At 38.8% G+C, this 23,618-nt stretch overlaps 1 protein-coding gene across 3 annotated transcripts in view; it reads right to left on the bottom strand.

Annotated features, from left to right (window-relative positions):
- The window catches only part of ASB12 (ankyrin repeat and SOCS box containing 12), a 107,500-nt gene that overhangs the window by 21,949 nt on the left and 61,933 nt on the right, over nucleotides 1-23,618 (bottom strand). For 2 of the 3 annotated variants that reach the window (XM_019436693.2, XM_019436694.2), the window contains exon 3: nucleotides 7,046-7,511. The exons of the other annotated variant lie outside the window; for it this stretch is intronic. The gene's annotated coding sequence lies outside the window, so the exon portion shown is untranslated. The remainder of the gene's footprint in view (nucleotides 1-7,045; nucleotides 7,512-23,618) is intronic. 3 annotated transcript variants of the gene reach the window in all.

The following is a 23,618-nucleotide window of genomic DNA, read 5'->3' as shown; positions in this document are numbered from 1 at the left end:
TGGTATGACAGGCTCAAGATAACACAGAAGATGAAGTTTAAAGTCAATTGTATGGTATTTGTCTTTCTCTGACTGACTTATTTCACGTAGGATTATACCCTTTAGATCCATCCATGTTGTTGCAAATGGCAAGGTTTCATTCTTTTTTATGTCTGAGTAATGTTTCATTATATACATGTACACACACAGACACCACTTCTTTATTCATTCATCTGTTGATGGACACTTGGGTTTGTTCCATATCTTGGCTATTATAAATTATGCTGCAATAAACATAGCAGTGCATATATCTTTTAAAAATTAATGTTTTCATTTTCTTTGGGTAAATACCTAGTAGTAGAATTATTGTATCATATGCTTTTATATTTTTAATTTTCTGAGAAACTTCCATACTAAGTGAAATAAATCAGAGAAAGACAAATACCATACGATTTCATTAAATATGTGAAATTTAAGAAACAAAACAAACAAGGAAAAAAAGAGACAAAAACCAGACTATTACAGAAAAATGATTGTTGGTTGCCAGAAGGGAGGCACAGGGTGGGATGGGTGAAATAGGTGAAGGAGATTAAGAGCACACTTATCCTACATTTTTTATCGGATTATTTGAGGTTTGTTGGTGTTGAGTTGTATAAGTTCTTTATATTTTTTAGATACTATAAATCCAATTAAAATGGGCAGAAAACATGAGCAGACATTTCTCCAAAGAAGACATACAGATGGACAACACACATATGAAAAGATGTCCAACATCACTAATCATTAGGGAAATGCAAATCAAAACCACAATGAGATATCACTTCACACCTGTCAGAATGACTAAAATCAAAAACAAGAAACAATTAGTGTTGACGGGGATGTGGAGAAAAAGGAACCCTCATGAACTGTTGGTGGGAAGGCAAACTGGAGCAGCCACTGTGGAAAACAGTATGGAATTTCCTCAAAAAATTAAAAATAGAATTACCATATGATCCAGTAATTCCACTACAGGGTATTTACCCAAAGAGTACAAAAACACTAATCTGAAAGGATATATGCACCCCTATGTTTGTTGCAGCATTATTTACAATAGCCAAATTATGGAAGCAGCACAAGTGTCTACTGATAGATGAATGGATAAAGAAGATGTGGTATACATACACTATGGAATATGACTTAGCCCTTAAAAAATAATTTAACCTTGTCATTTTAAGCTACATGGCTGGATCTAAAGGGTATAATGCTAAGTGAAATAAGTCAGTCAGAGAAAGACAAATACCATATGACTTCCTTTATATGTGGAATTTAAGAAATAAAACAAGCAAAGAAAAAAGGAGACAAACAAACAAAAAAACAAAACCCAGACTCTTAACTATAGAGAACAAATTGATGGTTACCAGAGGGGATATGGTGAAGGGTTGTGGTTGAAATAAGTGAAGGGGATTAAGAGTACACTTATCATGATGAGCAATGAATAATGTATAGAATTGTCAAATCACTATATTGTACACCTGTAACTAATATAACACTGTATATTAACTATACTGGAATTTAAAAAAAGGAATACACTTATTGTGATGAGCACTAACATATAGAATTGTTGAATCATATTGTATACTGAAACTAATATAATACTGTATGTTAATTATACTTGAATTTGAAAAAAGTCATTCATATACACTCTTGTACCTTGGACTTGAACTCAAGTTCAGACTTGAGCTACTGTGACAGTATCATTCTGTAAACCTGAAGTTAAATAAAAGTCAGGTTCTCAAAGAACCTACACAATTTAGATTCTGATTCCTATATCAATTGCATGATGTCCATGCAAGTATGTGGCTAACATTAACACACTGCAGATAACACTAGTCATATATTTGAATCTTACTTCTAAAGCTACCTGATCAATACATCCCAGGGAAAAAGCCAATTGTCCCAACATCACTTTGGTTTGTATCTCTGGCTTAACATGTTCTAAAGTTCTCATTTCCTAAAGTTAGCTGGCATATATTAGTTAGAGGTTTAGCACTAAGAGCTTTTTTTTATTCTTGGATAAAGTCTCTTCATCTGAATCCCCAAATTACCTTTGATACTAGATACTACTAAAGTTACAATACACACATATACAAATACTCTTACTATGAGTTACATTCCAGGAGGACTGGACCTGTTAGCTGTTCCTAAGCCTGAGGCACTATTAACTAAAATACAGAACATGCTCTGTTTCAGAACAAGGATACATGCTCTGCTTTCCTATTGGCATTCATGAAATATAGAAACTACCCTGTCTGCAAATATGAGTGAGGCAGAAATGTGGAGATACTTTATGTGAATGGTGTGGCCAATTGCATGTGAAGTGGGATCAGACACATGTCTTTGAACAGTGATCACCTAATGACTTTGGTGTACATGTTCCCTCCTGACTGGTGAGGAGTGCAATGATGTTTTATCTACAAACAGCAAAGAAGAAGATTCAGGACTTATCTGCCTTGGGGATATATTAAGGGGAGAGAATACCACCCACCATTCTTGACCATTTAAAAGAAAAGAAAACTCAGGACCACATACCCAGAGAAAAGTATTGACAAAGAAAACATACAACTCAAAGCATACTTAAAGAGTTTCTACCAGTGTAAAAGAGCTGCAAAAGAAAATATGCCAGCCACAGTACTGCCTAGAAAAGAGGACCATTTTTGGACCTTATTGGAGCACATGAAATATTAACTGGAATGCTGGTCATCCTGGACCAATATATATTCCTTTTGCTTCACTGGTCAGGTGGATTTCTGTATTACTGTAAATCTTCCCTCCTGACTTCCCCCTACCTTTTCCACAATTGGGAATCTGTGAGGGCTGGTATAGGCTCTCTAAAGAATCTGAGTACAAAGACAATAAAATGGTTGAAAGGCAACAGAGCTTTGGAAAAGAAAGAGGCTTTTAGGTCGCCCCCAAAGAATAGAAAATACCAAGGGACAGGGCACTGGATTTAACATGGAAGCTGTTGGTTTCACACAGGCCAAATTCTGAACATGATTTTGTTTAGCCCCAGCAAGACACACAAGGCTAAATTAGCTGCTTTCAAAGTGCACTTGTGTTTGTGAAGATAAGTTACAAATCACAGAGCATGTACACCAACATATGTTTACTTGCACTGACATCTAAAGGAGACATGGACTGCTGTGAATGGTGACAAAACTAATACTTCCTATTTAAGGGGAAGGCACAGGGGTGCCTGGGTAGCTCAGTAAGCTCAGTGTCCGACTCTTGATTTCAGCTCAGGTCATGATCTTGCAGTCCCTGCTATCAAGCCCGTGTCAGGCTCTGTACTGACAGTGCAGAGCCTGCTTGGGATTCTTTCTCTCCTTATCTCTCTCTCTGCCTCTCCTATGCTTTTTTCTCTCTATCAAAATAAATAAATGAACATAAAAAAAGGAGGAAGACACAGACTGTCAGTCTCACAGGCAGCGAAGTAGAGAAGACATGGTCTGTATGGCTTGAAAATTACAACTTTTTTGCCTTGGAAAAGCTTCTATGTGACCATCCAAAGCCTGAAAATAGAACTGCCTTTAAAATGACAACAAACTAAGATTCCTTTACAACCCCAAACCTTTCCCCTTGTCCTTTATGTCTGTTTGGTGTCACCTAACAGCTAAACCATTTCTTCACATTATATGAAAAAAAATAACCTCATAGGAAAAAACTTAAGGCTTAATCCACATCCACTTTTTGTTTGTTTTTAAATATCTGCATCAAACGTCTGCTCTTAGAAGAAAGCAACCAGATTTGGTTGGAATCCTATCTGCCTGTATCATACATAGAATTCTGGGAGGGAGAGGTCTGAGGGTGGGGAAAAGATTTGGTACAATAGATATCACTAAATCATACACATTGGAAATAAAGAGAGAACGTGAGAACAATCCTCCTAGGTTTAAACCAATATGAAGCATACTATGTCATTTTGAGAAAAGTATTTTTCTTAAAGGTAATTTATATTTCCTATACAATGTTTGGAAAAAAAGGCTAATTTATAAAATCTCATACAAAGATTTCCCAGTGATGTATCAAAGCTTAACAGCATCATGAAAAGATGTTATGTGTTTAACAAAAGCCAGTATGTAACAAAGATCTGACATAGTTACAAATTTCTCTTTCTGCTAAATTAAGGCTAACCTTAAATATTTACTAATTTGGTTTGAAAAATACCACTTAAAAAGACTCAGATTCATTCTGGTTTTAAGTGTTCAGGGAAAGATTTTACTTTCAGTAAAGTATAAGGTGTGTCTCAGACAAAAGGTATCCATGCATGTTGACAGGCAATGACAACTTGGTAGTAATTGAACACAATTTCTAGGGTCACTTTCCAAAGGTACCTATGCCCAATATATGCACCATAAGCTTTACTTGCCCTTTTAGTTCCAGATAGAGTTTCAGTTGTATTTCATACAGCAAACCCTATCCCTGAATTTCTTCATTAAAAAGTCAGACTATTAGCTGTTACTGAGGTTTATTATTTATGATTGTTTTATTTATTACTGTGAGAAATCTGAAATTCTATAAATTAATAACTAATGAACTTAAAAAAAAAGTGTCCAAACAGAATCAGAGTATGGCCACAAGCACAGGTACGGAACCTGCATCTTTAGAAAAGATAATCAGTGACACCCAGGTTTGTCAATTTGTGTAGGGAACAGGCAGAGGTCAGATTAGTGGATGAGACAGTGGCAGGTGGTTAAATGCCTTCTTATTTAAGTGGGACAGTCACATAAGAATGGAATTTCTGCTCAGGGAACTAGAAGGATAGGGCAGTGTGAGAGGGAGTCACATTTCATTCACAATATAGTTACTGTATGAGGGTATGAAATGGAAGTGAGACCATCTTTTTTAGTACCCAGCAACTTTTCTTCAGGAGTCTCCTTTCTATTGCTATGCTTCTAACTATAGATAGCTACTGGATTTTACCAGTGCATAAGTATTTAGATCCCACTGAATTTTTTCATCTCTCAGATATTTCAAATCTAACTGTAAATCAGGAAGGTGTTTAGTGTTCAGAGAAAATGGGGAATTTTCACAAGGTATTCCTTAGTTCCATGTCTGTTATATACAAGCGATAATAGGACATGTTGGGGAATAAAAAATGATAATAATAAAAGACCAAACTGAGCTTATAGATCTTTAGGCTGAAACTGATTCCATGGCCTTTGATCCTAAAAAAAACAAAATAGTATTTTTTTTAATTTTATTTTTACTTTTGAAATACCAGTGTTGCTCTTTATCACTTCTCAGTTTAAAAATGCATGGAAAAAGACCTTCTCACTGTTGATTAACTTTGTTTTAGATATAGGAAATAAGGTTTGGTACTATGTACTGCTCTTGTATAGGTCTGTAGAAATAAATCTCAGACTCTTAAACAACTTTTTATAGGCTTTCTTATAAGAAAAGTAACTAATACAGTGATCCTTTAGAAATATCTATGTTTGCAACTGGATGTGGTAGTAACAGAGATGGCTCCTTCATGAAGATATCTATTTTAAACATTTTTTAAATGTTTATTTATTTTTGAGAGACAGAGCATAAGCAGGGGAGGGGCAGAGAAAGAGAGGGAGACACAGAATCTGGAGGAGGTTCCAGGCTCTGAGCTGCCAGCACAGAGACTGACATGGGGCTCGCACTCAGGAGCCATGAGATCATGACCTGAGACAAAGTTGGATGCTTAACCAACTGAGCCACCCAGGCGCCCCAAGACATCTCTAGTTGAGCTTGAGCCAGATATAAAGTATTTGGAATAGACGTCTTGGGTGAAGACCTGGATTCTGTTGGCAATGGGAGTTCTGAAAATGCTGACAATATGTATAGTACATGACCCAAACTTCGTGAGGCCTATTCTACCCAAGCATGTAGAACTGAGTAAAGCATGACTTTACTTTTTGAATATTCATTCAAAAGGAAAGTGTACAGCAAGCCTATCAACCCCAAAGGGAAAATCCGGTGTTTAATTGACAAGAAATACATCACTTCCCCCAGGAGTATTTGGGTCTCCTCTAAGAATAAACTTTTTCAAATGTGTACAGTAGTACAAGTGATAAACCTACCATATTTTAAAAGTAGTGTCAATTGTGTCTAAAAGCCCACAAGTCTGATGTGATGTTTATAGAAGCAAAACCACTGGTCTTCATAAAAAGACCTAAGAAGAGGCCTGTTTTAGGAAAACTCAGATTCGCACATAGGCCATGTTTAAGCCAGGGTCTAAAGCACTGAGCTTTCCGTTGTCTCCCAAAATGATGCTGAGAGTGCCATTAATCAGTGTTATTAATTCAGATACCACTAACTTGGAATTGATTGCCTTAGAATGTAGTGGATGCAAGTTTATCTATGGGATATCTATGAAAAAGGGAGTTGGCTGAGTATTATGAGACCTAACTGGGGTGTGGGTTGGGGAGAGCAAATGTTATAATTTAAGAAAACTATTTCCTTATATGTTCTAAACCACCAAGCATCCATGCACCCATGCTAACAGTTAAGGATCATTTTGACTTATTTCTCAAGCAAATGTTGGGGTCTCTATTGGGAATAATGTTAGCTTACATCTTACAACTGAACACACCAAAAAGTAAAAGTTCCTTTTAAGCCATTCTGCAAGTCAGTTACCTGCTACACACCATCTCTTTCCTCTCAACAGGGTCTTAATTCTCAACTGTGACAACATTACCACTTTGTTCTCATGCTATAGCAGTGAGGGTGGAAAAGTAGGGGAGGTTGATCATTAAGGAGAATGGAACAGTGGAATCAGCCTACTATCTCAGCTGGAAGGCAACATTTCTCAAGTTAAATCCCATTCTAGAAAAATAATATATTTTTTCTCTTGCCTACATTCTGGGCTGCCTGATATGCATATACTGGTTGCTTAATCAGTAAGGGCCATAAATCACCTTCCAGACTCTTAAGTGGGAGGGGAGTGTCCCAGACTTACCCATTTAAACCAACAGGAAAAGAAGCATAGCCTTTTTGGGACAAGGATCATTGTGGGTGCCATAGGTACACCTAGCATGGAAACAGATAAGTAGCTCACCGTTGCTTATAGCAGCCTGCTTCTTTTGTGCTAGCCTTGGAGATACCTGTGTCCCCAAAGATGCCCATGCTCCCAGAGATGCTGATGTTTTCAGAGCAGCCCATAGCCTCAGAGATATCCACATTGCCAGAGATGCCTGTGGCCCCATAGATGCCCCTCGATTCAGAGATGCCCATGTTTCCAGAGAATCCGATATCCCCAGAAATGTTTATGGCCCTGAGGCTGCCTATGATCCCACAACAGTCATGGTGAAAGTCTGCACACTGTCTTTTCACTTGATCCATCTGAGCCTGGAAGCCTCTTCCCTGGATATGGTGCCATTCTCCATCAAGGTGTTCAGGTATCCATCAATACCCATAAAGTCAAGAGGATTGGTCAAAGAACTTCCCAGATGCTGAGATAATAAATTCCCTAATTGAGAGCATGTACAGACTTCTTTTGGTGGCTCATTATGGGCTTGCAGTTTCTGTCACGGGAGCAAGGAATGGTTGAAAAGAATTAGGAATAGGAAAATAAACCTAAGTAAATATCACAATGACCTGCAGGGATCCTGATGCTGTCACTAATATGGTATAATGTAACCTTTTTCCCCCACCTTACCCCCAAACATCTTTTCTTCATTACTTGACATAGTGCTTTAAAAGCCTTACCACTAAAGAAGCATCTTGTATCTATAAAAGTCCTCTTTTCTAATAAATATAATTCTATTACTGGGAGCAGGGAGGGCAAGGGAGAGGATCATTAAGATATATTAAGCACCTCTAAGTGCTGGAGACTTTATATATAGTCTTTTATACTTATATACTTATATACCTTTTATACTTATAATAATTCTGTTGGTTAGGTATTAGCTGTATTTTACAAGTGAGAAACCCGAGAATAGGAGAATTTAAATAAGACTAAAATTCACACATTGTAGAAATGCTAGAGCTGAGATCTGACCCTGCCTCTTAATACCAAGTTCTATCACCTAATACCTCACGCTATCTCCAATGGATATTTTCACTTTCAGGAATAACACAATGACTCAATGATACTTTACAATGGTGATTCTTAACCTTGGGGGGGCATAGACCACCTTGAAAATCTGAAGAAAATAATGAGCTTTCTTCTCAGAAAACTGCATGTATGCACATGTGTGTACATGAGGCAACATACATACAGTTTTAGGTATAATATCAAGGGCTTCATAGATTCCCCCAAAGGTACCTGAGGACACTTATAGTTTCATGGACTCGAGTCAAGAGCTCCAGTTGTAGGGTATAAGCATACCATTTTCATTTTTTTGGAAATTAGAAAATCACACGCATACACACACACACACACACACACACACACACACACGCAATCGTGATAACCTTTGAAGAAAGGAAATGAATGGGTAGATGGCTAGGGGAGTCTTTTAAACTTTCCATTTTGTATTTTTTTTGTATTCTGCATATTTCAACTTTACATTTGTACTACCTTTCTAAAGCTCTCAACAGGGAAAGTCTTCTGGGAAGGTGGCAAAGTAGGAAGATCCTAAGGTTACCTCGTCCCATGGGCACAACTAGATAACAGCCACATCAGTGCAACTAACCCAGAGAGTGACCTGAAGACTGGAAGAACAGATTTTACACTGTTATTCATAGAGAAAAGGCCACATTGGAAGGGGTAGGAGGGGCAGAGATGTTGTGGAGAACCAAGCTCCTGGTGAGACTAACTACAAAAAGGAGCGATATCACAAGAATAGAGAAGAGAGAGGAGCAGACACCACACCAGGCACTCCAGACATAGGGAACCTGAACTGGGAAATAAGGTCCCCAAAACATTTGGCTTTGAAAACAAGTGGTGCTTAACTTCTCAAGTATTTACAATCAGTGGGGCTTAACTCCAGGTAGTTTAAAAATCAGCAGGCTTAGCTCTGGGAAAGCTGAAGGGCTTTAGGAACCAGAGTCCTTACCCTTAAAGAGCCAGTATAATAAATGTAGCATAGAAGAAGCAGTTTGAAAAGCACTTGGAGTATAAATGATGGAGGCTTATTTACTAATCTCACAACATGCACCAGAGGGGCAGGGATCAGTCAGAGACTCCTCCAAGAACAGAAGAGCTGGCAGGCACCATTTTTCTCTCCCTACTTCCCCATACCCAGAACAGATAGCAAGACACTTGCAGTAACCAGCTGGAAAACCCTCTACCTACCTTGCTAACACCATGCACCCTGCCTCCAAGTTCCCCTGTGGATCCACCCCATCTACCCAACCTACACTTCAGGCATCCTCTAAAGCTACTCTTGCCAAAACAAATCCTGCAAGAAGCCTTGGCAAAGACTGGTGCCACCCCAAAGTAATTCCCAGCCCTGGGGAGAGGGGATCATAACCACCACACACAATAGTTCAAATGCAGGCCCAGCAGACAGACTAGGGGTAGGCATTGGGTTGGATTGTTGGTCTGCTGACCAACAAAAACCTCTCAGGGGACAAGGCAGTGAGAGCATCCTGCAGGTCCATGATATTGCAGCCCCAATAGACAGACTGTGGACAGGCCTCTGGTTGGACTCTAGGCCCTACCCAACAACAAAAACCTCTCAGGGGACAACAGAGGGAGAGCCCCCTGAGGATCAGTGCAACTGAAGTCCCAGAAGAGCGGCTGAGGGTAGTCATCTATTCTGACTGCTGACACCAACCAAGTACAAGCTCACAATGGCCCCAGACTGGCCTCTTAACAGCATAGGTACCAAATCTTGCCCACAACTGGCAAAGTGGGCCTTTGCATCCAACTGGACTAAAGGCAAATGAAGATCAGCTACAACAGTAGGGTACACAAAATACACATAGAGAGATATCCTGAAGAACTGGCTCTGGTGAATAGGGGGCATTACACTACAGAGCACCACAGGACCTCTTCTTCATAAGGCCACAATTTCAAGATTAGGAGATGCAGCTGACTTTCCTAATGCATGGAAACAGAGAGAAAAAATGAGTCGACAGAAAAACATGTCCCAAATCAAAGAACAAGACAAAACCACAGCAAAAGAACTAATTGAAATGGAGATTGACAATATGCCTGATAAAGAATTCAAAGCAATGGTCATAAAGATACCCACTAGATTTCAGAAAAATTGAAAGATCTCAGTAAGAACTTCAACAAAGAGATAGAAAATATATAAAAAGACTAGTGAGAGATGAATAACTCAATAAGTGAAATAAATACACTAGACAGAATCAACATCAGAGTAGAGGATGCAGAAGAATGGATCAGTGAGCTGGAAGACAGAGTAATGGAAAGTAACCAAGCTGAAGAGCAAAAGGAAAAATTAATAATAAAAAATGAGAATAGGTGGGGCACCTGGGTGGCTCAGTCAGTTAAGTGTCCAACTCTTGATTTTGGTTCAGGTCATGATTTCACAGTTCTTGAGATTGAGCCCCACATCTGGCTCTGCATGTAGTGCAGAGCCTACTTGGGATTTTCTCTCTCCCTCTATCTCTGCCCTTCTCCAGACTTGCTTGCATGCATGTGCATTCGATTTGTCTCTCAAAATAAATAAACTTAAAAAGAAATTATTAAAAAATAAAAATTTAAAAATGAGAATAGATTAAGGGAACTCACTGACATCATCAAGTGTAATAACTTTGGCATTTTAGGGATCCAAGAAGGAGAAGAGATGAGAAGGCAGAATATTTATTTGATGAAATAATAGCTGAAAATGTTCCTAATCTGGGGAAGGAAATAGATGTCCAGATCTAGGAAGAACAGAGAGCTCCCAAAAGTATCAGCCCATGGAGGTCCATAGCAAGACACATAATTAAGATGGTAAAAAGTAGTAATAGAATTTTAAAAGCAGTGAGAGAAAACAATTATACACAAGGGAAACCTCATAAGGCTATCAGTTTTTTCAGCAGAAATGCTGAAAACCAGAAAGGAGTGGCATGATATTACCAAAGTGCTAAAAGGAAAAAAAAACTGCAATCTAAAATGCACTGCAAGGTTATCATTCATAATAGAAGGGGAGATACAATATCCCAGACAAACAAAAGTTGAGTTCATCACCAAACCAACATTGCAAGAAACGTTAATGGAAATTCTTTGAATGGAAAAAAAAAAAAAAAGGCCATAATCAGGAGTCAGAAAATTATGGAAGGAAAAAATTTCATGAGTGAATGAACAAAATTAATAGATTAATCACCTACAAAACCAGTGTGGAAGTTAAAGCACAAAAAAAAAAAAACCCCAGTAAACTTAATTATATGTATAAAAGTCAGTCAAGGTATTCACAAAACAAAAGGATGTACAGTATGACATCATATACATAAAATGGGTGTGTGGGGGAGTAAAACTTGAGAGTTTTTGGAATGGGCTCAAATTTAAGTGACCAACAACATAAAATAGACTGCAATATGCATAGGATGTTATATATAAACCTAATGTTAAACACAAATCAAAAACCTATAATAGATACAAAAAAATAGAAAGCAATCCAAGCACATCACTAAAGAAAGCCATAAAACCACAAGAAAGAGAGCACATGAAAAAAGGAATAGAGAAGAACTACAAAAACAACCATAAAATGAGTAACAAAATTGCAGTAAGTACTTATTTATCAATAATTACTTTGAATTTAAATAGACTAAATGCTCCAAGCAAAAGAATACGGTAACTGAATAAGTAAAAAAAGAAAGACCCTGTAATACTGCCTAGAAGAGACTCAGTTCAGACCTAAAGATACATTCTGATTGAAAATGAATGGATAGAAAAATATTTTATCATGCAAATGGAAGAAAAAAGAAAGTTGGGGTAGCAATACTTATTATCAGACAAAATAGGTTTTAAAATAAAGACTATAATAAGAGACAAAGAAGGGCACTACATATGATAAAGGGAACAATCAAACAAGAGGGTATAAAAATTCAAAGTATTTATTTGCTCTACATAGGAAGAGCTAAACACAAAAAGCAACAATTAAAAGACATAAAAGAAGAAATTGGCAGTTATACAATAATAGTAGACTACTTTAGCACCACACTTAAATCAATAGATCATCCAGACAGAAACTTAATAAGGAAACAAGCTTTGAAGAAGACAATGCACCAGATAGACACAAAAGATATATTCATAACATTCCATCCCCAAACAGTGGGATACACATTCTTTTCAAGTGAACATGGAACAGTCTCCAAAACAGATCACATTAGGCTACAAAACAAGTCTTAACATATTCAAAAATATTAAAATCATACGATGCATCTTTTCCAACTACAATGGTATGAAACAAGAAATAAATCACAAAGAAGTCTGGAAAGAACACAAATACATAAAGGATAAATAATATGCTACTAAACAATGAAAGGGCCAACCAAGAAATCAAGGAGGAAATTTTAAAAATACATAGAGATAAAGATGGCAGAACAACATGGAACTTTTTTTTTTCTCTCTCGTCCCTGAAATGCAGCTAGATCAACACCAAACCATCTTGCACACCTAGAAAACTGATCTGAGGATTAACACAACAATCTGTACAACTTAAACCACAGAACTCAGCAGGTATGCAGCATGGAGAGGAGAACTGGGGGAGAGAGAAGCTGCAGAGGGTAGGGAGCTGTTTTTGCTTGTGGAGAAAGGACAGAGACAGGGGGGAAGAGTACAGGAAAAGCACTCCCCCCAAAAGCAGCTGGAGAGAAAGAGAAAGAGTGTACACACCCATAAGGGTTAACAAGAAAAGGAGAAAGGAGAAAGGAGAGGGTTTAAATACCATTAAGACTCTATAAACAGGGGAGCACAGATTCTGAAACTCTGTGGCTGGATAGCTGGCAGACCTCTGGTGGGAAGGGTGAGTCCCCAGGAGGAGACAGCAAGGTAGGTCCACAGGGTCCTCAGGCCACCTGGGAAGAGGCAGTTACCCTGCTAAGAGGACATTTGGTAGAGGCTGCGTGGCCTCCCCACAGGCAGAGAACAGCCATGTTTGCTGGTGTTAGAACAAGGATGTTAAGGGTGAAGCCTGGCACCGGATATGTGTTGTGATTTACCATAATCCCTGAAATGCTGCAGCTACACAATTTTTAGAACTTTTTCTGGGGCAGGCTGGCATCTGGCCACAGTCTCTGGGCATCTGCAGCAGCGCAGTTGTGGGAACATTCCTGGGGTCAGGCAGGAACCCAGCCATTGATTGGCGAGACCCTTCCACAGAGGGTCTGAGTGGGTCAAAGTCGTAGGGCCCTCAGAAATGAGGGGTTTGGAAACACAGCCCCATCTGAGATAAAACTCAGGAGGGAGGTGCCAACTGGCAGGCTGACAGCTTGGTCTCGGACAGTGAAGAAGTGCAGAGTGGATGGAAGCCGGAGACAAATGAAGGGTGCTTGATTGCGGGTCCACGAGAGCACAGAGTTCTGATACTAGAGATTGGGTAGCTGAGTGACACCATTTTCACCCCTCCCACGCATGGGCATACACACAGTGAACACGATCAACAAGGATCCACCCCAGTAAACTAAGCAGCACCAGCTACTGGAGAACAGAGCTGTTACACCAAACCCCATCCAACTGCACCAACCATGCTCTAAAAGAACACCACAAGACTCTGCGCCTACTTAGTTCACAGACTATAAAGTGCTTCATAGTTTGACTGTTAGGGGAAACTGGATGTAATTTCAATCGTATTTCTTTTTTCTAGCTGATCCATCTATTCAATTTTTCTTCCTTTCTTTTCATTTTTTGTTCTCAAATAAAGAGAAAAAAATTATTTTGCATTTTTTATAAAAAAATATTTTTTTTTAAATATAAATTATTGTCAAATTGGTTTCCATACAATACCCAGTGCTCATCCCAACAAGTGCCCTCTTCCCTGCCCATCACCCACTTTCCCCTCTTCCCCACCCCCATCTACCCTTAGTTTGTTCTCATTCCTTAAGAGTCCCTTATGGTTTGCCTCACTCCTCTGTAACGTTTTATTCCCCTTCTCCTCCCCCATTGTCTTATGTTAAGTTTCCTAAGATCCACATATGAGTGAAAATATATAGTATCTGTCTTTCCCTGCCTGGCTTATTTCACTTTGCATAGTAACCTCCAATTCCATCCATTGTGGCAAATGGGCAGATTTCATTCTATCACATTGCCGAGTAGTATTCCATTGTATGTATAAACCACATCTTCATTCATCAGTTGATGGACATTTAGGCTCTATCCATAATTTGGCTATTGAAAGTGCTACTATAAACATTAGTGTACAAGTGCCCCTATGCATCAGCACTCTTGTATCCTTTGGGTAGATTCCTAGCAGTGCTATTGCTGGGTCATAGGGTAATTCTATTTTTAATTTTTTGAGGAACTTTCACACTATTTTCCAGAGCAGCTGCACCAGTTTGCATTCCCATGAGAAGTAAGGAGGGTCCCTTTTCTCTACATCCTCGCCAGAATCTATAGTTACCTGATTTGTGCATTTTACCACTCTGACTGCTGTCAGGTGGTATCTGAGTGTACTGTTGATTTGTATTTCCCTGATGAGGAGTGACATTGAGCATCTTTTCATGTGCCTGTTGGCAATCTGGATGTCTTCTTTAGAGAAGTGTCTATTTATGTCTTCTGCCCATTTCTTCACTGGATTATTTGTTTTTCAGGTGTGGAGTTTGGTGACTTCTTTATAGATTTTAGATACTAGCCCTTTATCGAATACATCATTTGCAAATATCTTTCCCATTCTGTCGGTTGCCTTTTAGTTTTGGTGATTGTTTCCTTTGCACTGCAGAAGCTTTTTACGTTGATGAGGTTCCAATAGTTCATGTTGGCTTTTAATTCCCTTGCCTTTGGAGTGTCAAGTAAGGAATTGCTGTGCCTGAGGTCAAAAAGGTTTTTCCCTGCTTTATCCTTTAGTGTTTTGATGGTTTCCTATGTCACATTCAGGTCCTTCAACCATTTTGAGTTCATTTTTGTGTATGGGGTAAGAAAGTGTTCTAGTTTCATTCTTCTGCATGTTGCTGTCCAGTTTTTCCAGCACCATTTTCTAAAGAGACTGTCATTTTTCCATTGGGTACTCTTTCCTGATTTGTCCAAGATTAGTTGGCCATACATTTGTGGGTCCAATTCTGCGTTCCCTGTTCTATTCCATTGGTCTACGTGTCTGTTTTTGTGCCAATACCATACTGTCTTGATGATTAGACAAACTTGATTAGAGTTTTATACTAGAAACTAAAGTCTGGGATTGTTATGCCTCCCGCTTTAGTTTTCTTCTTCAATATTACTTTGGCTATTTGGGTTCTTTTGTGATTCCATACAAATTTAGGATTGCTTGTTCTAGCTTTGAGAAGAATGCTGGTGCAATTTTGATTGGTATTGCATCTTTTAAAATATGAAATTTATTGTCAAATTGGTGTCCATACAACACCCAGCGCTCATCCCAAAAGGTGCCCTCCTCAATACCCATCACCCACTCCCCCCTCCCTCCCACCCCTCATCAACCCAGAATTTGTTCTTAGTTTTTAAGAGTCCCTTATGCTTTGGCACTCTCCCTCTCTAACCTTTTTTTTTCTTCCCCTACCCCCATGGACTTCTGTTAAGATTCTCAGGATCCACATAAGAGTGAAAACATATGGTATATGTCTTTCTCTGTATGACTTATTTCACTTAAAATAACACTCTCCAGTTCCATCCACGTTGTTAAAAAAGGCCATATTTCATTCTTTCTCATTGCCACGTAGTATTCCATTGTGTATATAAACCACAATTTTATCCACTCATCAGTTGATGGACATTTAGGCTCTTACCATAATTTGGCTATTGTTGAGAGTGCTGCTATAAACAATGGTGTACAAGTGCCTCTACGCATCAGTACTCCTGTATCCCTTGGGTAAATTCCTAGCAGTTCTATTGCTGGGTCACAGGGTAGGTCTATTTTTAATTTTTTTAGGAACCTCCACACTATTTTCCAGAGTGGCTGCACCAGTGTGCATTCCCATCAAGAGTGCAAGAGGGTTCCTGTTTCTCCACATCCTCTCCAGCATCTATAGTCTCCCGATTTGTTCATTTTATGCACTCTGACTGGCGTGAGGTGGTATCTGAGTGTGGTTTTGATTTGTATTTCCCTGATGAAGAGCGATGTTGAGCTACTTTTCATGTGCCTGTTGGTAATCTGGATGTCTTCTTTAGATAAGTGTCTATTCATGTTTTCTGCCCATTTCTTCAAGGATTATTTGTTTTTCAGGTGTGGAGTTTGGTGAGCTCTTTATAGATTTTGGATACTAGCCCTTTGTCTGATATGTCATTTGCAAATATCTTTTCCCATTCCGTTAGTTGCCTTTTATTTTGTTGATTGTTTCCTTTGCAGTGCAGAAGCTTTTTATCTTCATGAGGTGCCAATAGTTCATTTTTGCTTTTAATTCCCTTGCCTTTGGGGATGTGTCAAGTAAGAAATTGCTGCGGCTGAGGTCAGGTTTTTTCCTGCTTTCTCCTCTAGGGTTTTGATGGTTTCCTGTCTCACATTCAGGTCCTTTATCCATTTTGAGTTTGTTGTTTTGAATGGTGTAATAAAGTGGTCCAGTTTCATCTTTCTCCATGTTGCTGTCCAGTTCTCCCAGCACCATTGGTTAAAGAGACTGTCTTTTTTCCATTGGATATTCTTTCCTGCTTTGTCAAAGATTAGTTGGTCATACTTTTGTGGGTCTAGTTCTGGGGTTTCTATTGTATTCCGTTGGTCGATGTGTCTGTTTTTGTGCCAATACCATGCTGTCTTGATGTTTACAGCTTTGTAGTAGAGGCTAAAGTCTGGGATTGTGATGCCTCCCATTTTGGTCTTCAAAATTACGTTGGCTATTTTGTGGTTCCATATGAATTTTAGGATTACTTGTTCTAGCTTCGAGAAGAATGCTGGTGCAATTTTGATTGGGATTGCATTGAATGTGTAGATAGCTTTGGGTAGTATTGACATTTTAACAATATGTGTTCTTCCAATCCATGAGTATGGAATGGTTTCCCATTTCTTTATGTCTTCTTCAATTTCCTTCATAAGCTTTCTATAGTTTTCAGAATACAGATCTTTGACATCTTTGGTTAGGTTTATTCCTAGGTATTTTATGGTTCTTGGCTCAAATGGGAATGGGATCAGTTTCTTTATTTCTTTCTGTTGCTTCATTATTAGTGTATAAGAATGCAACTGATTTCTGTACATTGATTTTGTATCCTGCGACTTTGCTGAATTCATGTATCATTTCTAGCAGATTTTTGGTGGAGTCTATCGTATTTTCCATGTATAATATCATGTCATCTGCAAAAAGTGAAAGCTTAACTTCATCTTTGCCAATTTTGATTCCTTTGATCTCCTTTTGTAGTCTGATTGCGGATGCTAGAACTTCCAACACTATGGTAAACAACAGCGGTGAGAGTGGACATCCCTGTCGTGTTCCTGATCTCAGGGAGAAAGCTCTCAGTTTTTCCCCATTGATGATGTTCGCTGTGGGCTCTTCATAAATGGCTTTGATGATGTTTAAGTATGTTCCTTCTATCCCGACTTTCTCGAGGGTTTTTATTAAGAAAGGGTGTTGAATTTTGTCAAAGGCCTTTTCTGTATCGATTGACAGGATCATATGGTTCTTATCTTTCTTGTATTAATGTGATGTATCCCATTGATTGATTTGCGAATCTTGAACCAGCCCTGCAACTCAGGAATGAATCCCACTTGATCATGGTGAAAAATTCTTTTTATATGCTGTTGAATTCGATTTGCTAGTATCTTACTGAGAATTTTTGCATCCATATTCATCAAGGATATTGGCCTGTATTTCTCTTTTTTTGCTGGGTCTCTGTCTGGTTTAGGAATTAAAGTAATGCTGGCTTCATAGAATGAGTCTGGAAGTTTTCCTTCCCTTTCTATTTTTTGGAATAGCTTGAGAAGGATAGGTATTATCTCTGCTTTAAATGTATGGTAGAATTCCCCATGGAAGCCATCTGGTCCTGGACTCTTATTTGTTGGGAATTTTTTTTTATTATTATTTTTTTAACGTTTATATATTGTTGAGACAGAGAGAGACAGAGCATGAATGGGGGAGGGGCAGAGAAAGAGGGCTCCAGGATCTGAGCCATCAGCCCAGAGCCCGATGTGAGGCTCGAACTCACGTACTGCGAGATCGTGACCTGAGCTGAAGTTGGGCGCTTAACCGACTGAGCCACCCAGGCGCCCCATGGGAGATTTTTGATAACTGATTCAATTTCTTCGCTGGTTATGGGTCTGTTCAAGCTTTATATTTCCTCCTGATTGAGTTTTGGAAGTGTGTGGGTGCTTAGGAATTTGTCCATTTCTTCCAGGTTGTCCAGTTTGTTGGCATATAATGTTTCATAGTATTCCCTGATAATTGCTTGTATTTCTGAGGGGTTGCTTGTAATAATTCCATTTTCATTCATGATTTTATCTATTTGGGTCATCTCCCTTTTCTTTTTGAGAAGCCTGGCTAGTGGTTTATCAATTTTGTTTATTTTTCCAAAAAACCAACTCTTGGTTTCATTGATCTGCTCTTTTTTTTTTTTTTTTTAGATTCTATATTGTTTATTTCTGCTCTGATCTTTATTATTTCTCTTCCTCTGCTGCATTTAGGCTGTCTTTGCTGTTCTGCTTCTATTTCCTTTAGGTGTGCTGTTAAATTTTGTATTTGGGATTTTTCTTGTTTCTTGAGATAGGCCTGGATTACAATGTATTTTCCTCTCAGGACTGCCTTCGCTGCATCCCAAAGCGTTTGGATTGTTGTCTTTTCAATTTCATTTGTTTCCATATATTTTTTTATTTATTCTCAAATTGCCTGATTGGCCCATGCATTCTTTACTAGGGTGTTCTTCAACCTCCGTGCTTTTGGAGGTTTTCCAGACGTTTTCCTGTGGTTGATTTCAAGCTTGATAGCATTGTGGTCTGAAAGTATGCATGGTATGATCTCAATACTTGTATACTTATGAAGGGCTGTTTTGTGACCCAGTATGTGATCTATCTTGGAGAATGTTCCATGTGCACTCGAGAAGAAAGTATATTCTGTTGCTTTGGGATGCAGAGTTCTAAATATATGTGACAGTCCATCTGACCCAATGTATCATTCAGGGCCCTTGTTTGTTTATTGATCCTGTGTCTAGATGGTATCCATTGTTGTAATTGGAGTGTTAAAGTCCCCTACAATTACCACATTCTTATCAATAAGGTTATGTTTGTGAGTAATTGTTTTACATGTTTGGGGGCTCCTGTATTCGGCACATAGACATTTATAATTGTTAGCTCTTCCTGATGTATAGACCCTGTAATTATCATATAATGCCATTCTTCATCTCTTGTTACAGCCTTTAATTTAAAGTCTATTTTGTCTGATATAAGTATGGCTACTCCAGCTTTCTTTTGACTTCCAGTAGCATGATAGGTAGTTCTCCATCCCCTCACTCTTAATCTGAAGGTGTCCTCAGGTCTAAAATGAGTCTCTTGTAGACAGCAAATAAGTGGGTCTTTTTTTTTTTTCCATTCTGATACCCTATGTCTTTTGGTTGGAGCATTTAATCCATTTACATTCAGTGTTATTATAGAAAGATAATGGGTTTTGAGTCTTTGTGATGTCTATAGGTTTCATGTTTGTAGTGATGTCTCTGGTACTTTGTGGTCTTTGCAACATTTCACTCATAGAATCCCTCTTAGGATCTCTTGTAGGGCTGGTTTAGTGGTGATGAATTCCTTCAGTTTTTGTTTGTTTGGGAAGACCTTTATCTCTCCTTCTATTCTAAATGACAGACTTGCTGGATAAAGGATTCTCAGCTACATATTTTTTCTGTTCATCACATTGAAGAGTTCTTGCCATTCCTTTCTGGCCCGCCCAGTTTCAATAGATAGATCCGTCACTAGTCTTATAGGTCTCCCTTTATATGTTAAAGCATGTTAATCTCTAACTGCTTTCAGAATTTTGTCTTTATCCTTGTATTTTGCCAGGTTCACTATGATATGTCATGCAGAAGATTGATTCAAGTTTCCTCTGAAGGGAGTTCTCTATGCCTCTTGGATTTCATTGCCTTTTTCCTTCCCCAGATCAGGGAAGTTCTCAGCTATGATTTGTTCAAGTACACCTTCAGATCCTTTCTCTCTCTCTTCCTCCCCTGGAATCTCAATTATGCATGTATTATTGTGCTCTATCACATCACTTAGTTTTCTAATTCTCTCCTCATACTCCTGGATTTTCTTTATCTCTCTCTCAGCTGCCTTTTTTTCCATAATTTTATCTTCTAATTCACCTATTTTCTCCTCTGCCTCTTCAATCCGAGCTGTGGTCACCTCCATTTTATTTTGCCGCTCATTTATACCATTTTTTAGCTCCTCGTGACTGTTTCTTAGTCCCTTGATTTCTGTTGCCATAGATTCTCTGCTGTCCTCTATACTTTTTTCAAGCCCAGCGATTAATTTTATGACTATTATTTTAAATTCATTTTCTGTTATATTGTTTAAATCGTTTTTGATCAGTTCGTTATTTGTCACTACTTCCTGGAGTTTCTTTTGAAGAGAACTCTTCCGTTTCGTCATTTTGGATAGTCCCTAGAGTGGCGCAGAACTGCAGGCTCTTCCTCTGTGCTGTCTGGAGTAACGTGCGTTGGTGAGTGGGGCCACAGTCAGACTGGTGTGTACCTTATCTTCCCCTTTCCCAGAGGCAGGACTCACTGTGGAGTGGTGTGGCTCCTGTCTGAGCTACTTGCATACTGCCATGCTTGTGGTGCTGCTTCGATGGGATCTGTTGTTTTAGCTGGGGTGGATGTGCAAGGTGCACAGGGGCGGGAGGGGCAGATTCAGCTCACTTTGCCTTTGGTGGTCTGCTTTAGGAGGGGCCCTGTGGCACCAGGAGGGAGGCAGAGCCATAGAGGGATGGATCCACAGAAGCACAGCATTGGGTGTTTGCGCAGTGCAAGAAGTTATGTGACGGGAACTGATTCACTTTGGGATTTTGGCAGGGGGATAAGTGAGGGAGATGGCGCTTCCCAGTGCCTTTGTTCCCCGCCAAGCTGAGCTCTGTCCTCCGGGGCTCAACATCTCTCCCTCCCCTTGTCCTCTCGCCCTACCGCTCTCTGAGCAGATCTGTTGAGTTAGAATATTCCAGATGTTAAGTCCCGCTTGCTGTCAGAACACACTCCATCCGGCCCCTCTGCTTTTGCAAGCCAGACTCGGGGGCTCTGCCTTGCAGGGCAGGCTGCCCCTCCACCTCCCCGGCTCCCTAATGCCAGTCCTTGTAGTGCACACCACCTCTCCGCCCTTCCTACCCTCTTCTGTGAGCCTCTTGTCTATGCTTGGCTCTGGGGAATTCATTCTGCTAGTCATCTGGCGGTTATTTAGGCCAATGTGGGTAGAATCTAAGTGATCAGCAGGACACGGTGAGCCCAGCATCCTCCTACACCGCCATCTTCCACAATGTCACTCCTGATTGGTATTGCATTGAATGTGTAGATTGCTTTGGATAGTATTGACATTTTAACAATATTTATTCTTCCAATCCATGTGATGGAATGCTTTTCCATTTCTTTGTATCTTCTTCAATTTCCTTCATAAGCTTTCTATAGTTTTCAGCATACAGATCTTTTACATCTTTGGTAGGTTTATTCCTAGGTATTTTATGGTTATGTGCGCAATTGGTAACGGGATCAGTTTATTCATTTCTCTTTCTGTTGCTTCATTATTAGTGTATAAAAATTCAACAGATTTATGTACATTAATTTTGTATCCTGCGACTGTGAGAATTCATGTATCTGTTCTAGGAGATACATGAGTATCATGTCTTCTGCGAAAAGTGAAAGTTTCACTTCATCTTTGTCAATTTTGATGCCTTTTATTTCATTTTGTTGTCTGATTACTCATGCTAGGATTTCCAATACTATGTTAAAAAACAGGGGTGAGAGTGGACATCCGTGTTGTGTTCCTGATCTCAGGGGGAAAGCTCTCAGTTTTTCCCCATTATGCTGATATTAGCTCTGGGCTTTTCATAAGTTGCTTCTGTGAGGTTTAAGTATGTTCCTTCTATCCTGACTTTCTTGAGGTTTTTCATCAAGAAAATATGCTGTATTTTGTCAAATGCTTTTTCTGCATCTATTGACAGGATCATATGGTTCTGAACTTTTATTTTATTAATGTGATGTATCACATTGATTGATTTGCGAATATTGAATCAGCTCTACACCCCAAGAATGAATTCTACTTGATCGTAATGGATAATGAATCTAGTTTGATTCACTAGTATCTTGTTGACAATTTTTGCATCCATATTCGTTAGGGATATTGACCTGTAATTCTGTGGTTTTTTTTTTTTTTCTTTTTCTGGGTCTCAATCTGGTTTGGAAATCGAAGTATTGCTGGCTTCATAGAATCAGTATGGAAGTTTTCGTTCCATTTTCAGTTTGGAACAGCTTGAGGAGGATAGGAATTAACTCTGCTTTAAATGTCTGGTAGATTTCCCCAGGGAAGCCCTCTGGTCCAGGACTCTTATTTGTTGGGAGACTTTTGATAACTGCTACAATTTCTTCACTACTTACGGGTCTGTTCAAATTTTCTATATCTTCCTGTTTGAGTTTTGGTATTGTGTGGGTGTTTAGGAATTTGTCCATTTCTTCCAGGTTGTCCATTTTCTTCACATATGATTTTTCATAGTATTCCCTGATAATTGTTTGTATTTCTGAGGGATTGGTTGTAATAAATCCATTTTCCTTAGTTATTTTATCTATTTGAGTCTTCTCTCTCTCTCTCTCTCTCTCTTTTTTTTTTTTTTTTTTCTTTTTTTGAGAAGCCTGGCTAGAGGTTTATTAATTTTGGTTATTTTTCAAAAAAAACAACTCTTGGTTTCATTGATCTTTTCTACTTTTTTTTTTTGGATTCTATATTGTTTATTTTTTATCTGATCTTTATTATTTCTCTTCTGCTGGGTTTGGGTTGTCTTTGCTATTCTGCTTCTATTTCCTTTAGGAGTGCTGTTAGATTTTGTATTTGGGATTTTTCTTGTTTCTTGAGATAGGCCTGGATTGCAATGTATTTTCCTCTTAGGAATGCCTTTGCTGCATCCCAAAGGGTTTGGATTGTTGTATTTTCATTTTCATTTGTTTCCATATACCTTTTAATTTCTTCTCTAATTGCCTGGTTGGCCCATTCGTTCTTTACTAGGATGTTCCTTAACCTCCATGCTTTTGGAGGTTTCCCAGACTTTTTCCTGTGGTTGACTTCAAGCTTCACAGCATTAAGATCTGAAAGTGTGCATGGTATCATGGCAATTCTTTTATATTCTTGAGGGCTGTTTGGGGACCCAGTATGTGATCTACCTTGGAGAATGTTACATGTGCACTTTAGAAGAAAGCATATTCTGCTGCTTTGGGATGTAGAGTTCTAAATACATCTGTCAAGTCCATCTGGTGCAATGCATTATTCAGGGCTATTGTTTCTTTAATGATTGTATCTAGATGATCTGTCCATTGCTGTAAGTAGAGTATTAAAGTTCCCTGCAATTACCACATTCTGATCAATAATATTGCTTATGTTTGTGATTGTTCTAAATATTTGGGTGCTCCCAAATTCCTTGCATAGACGTTTATAATTGTTAGCTCTTACTGATCGATAGACCCTGTAATTATT

This window comes from Panthera pardus, unplaced genomic scaffold, assembly GCF_024362965.1.
Source record: "Panthera pardus isolate Hobbes unplaced genomic scaffold, ASM2436296v1 HiC_scaffold_27, whole genome shotgun sequence".
NCBI classification, from domain to species: domain Eukaryota; kingdom Metazoa; phylum Chordata; class Mammalia; order Carnivora; family Felidae; genus Panthera; species Panthera pardus.
This window is presented reverse-complemented; position numbering and strand designations above follow the sequence as displayed.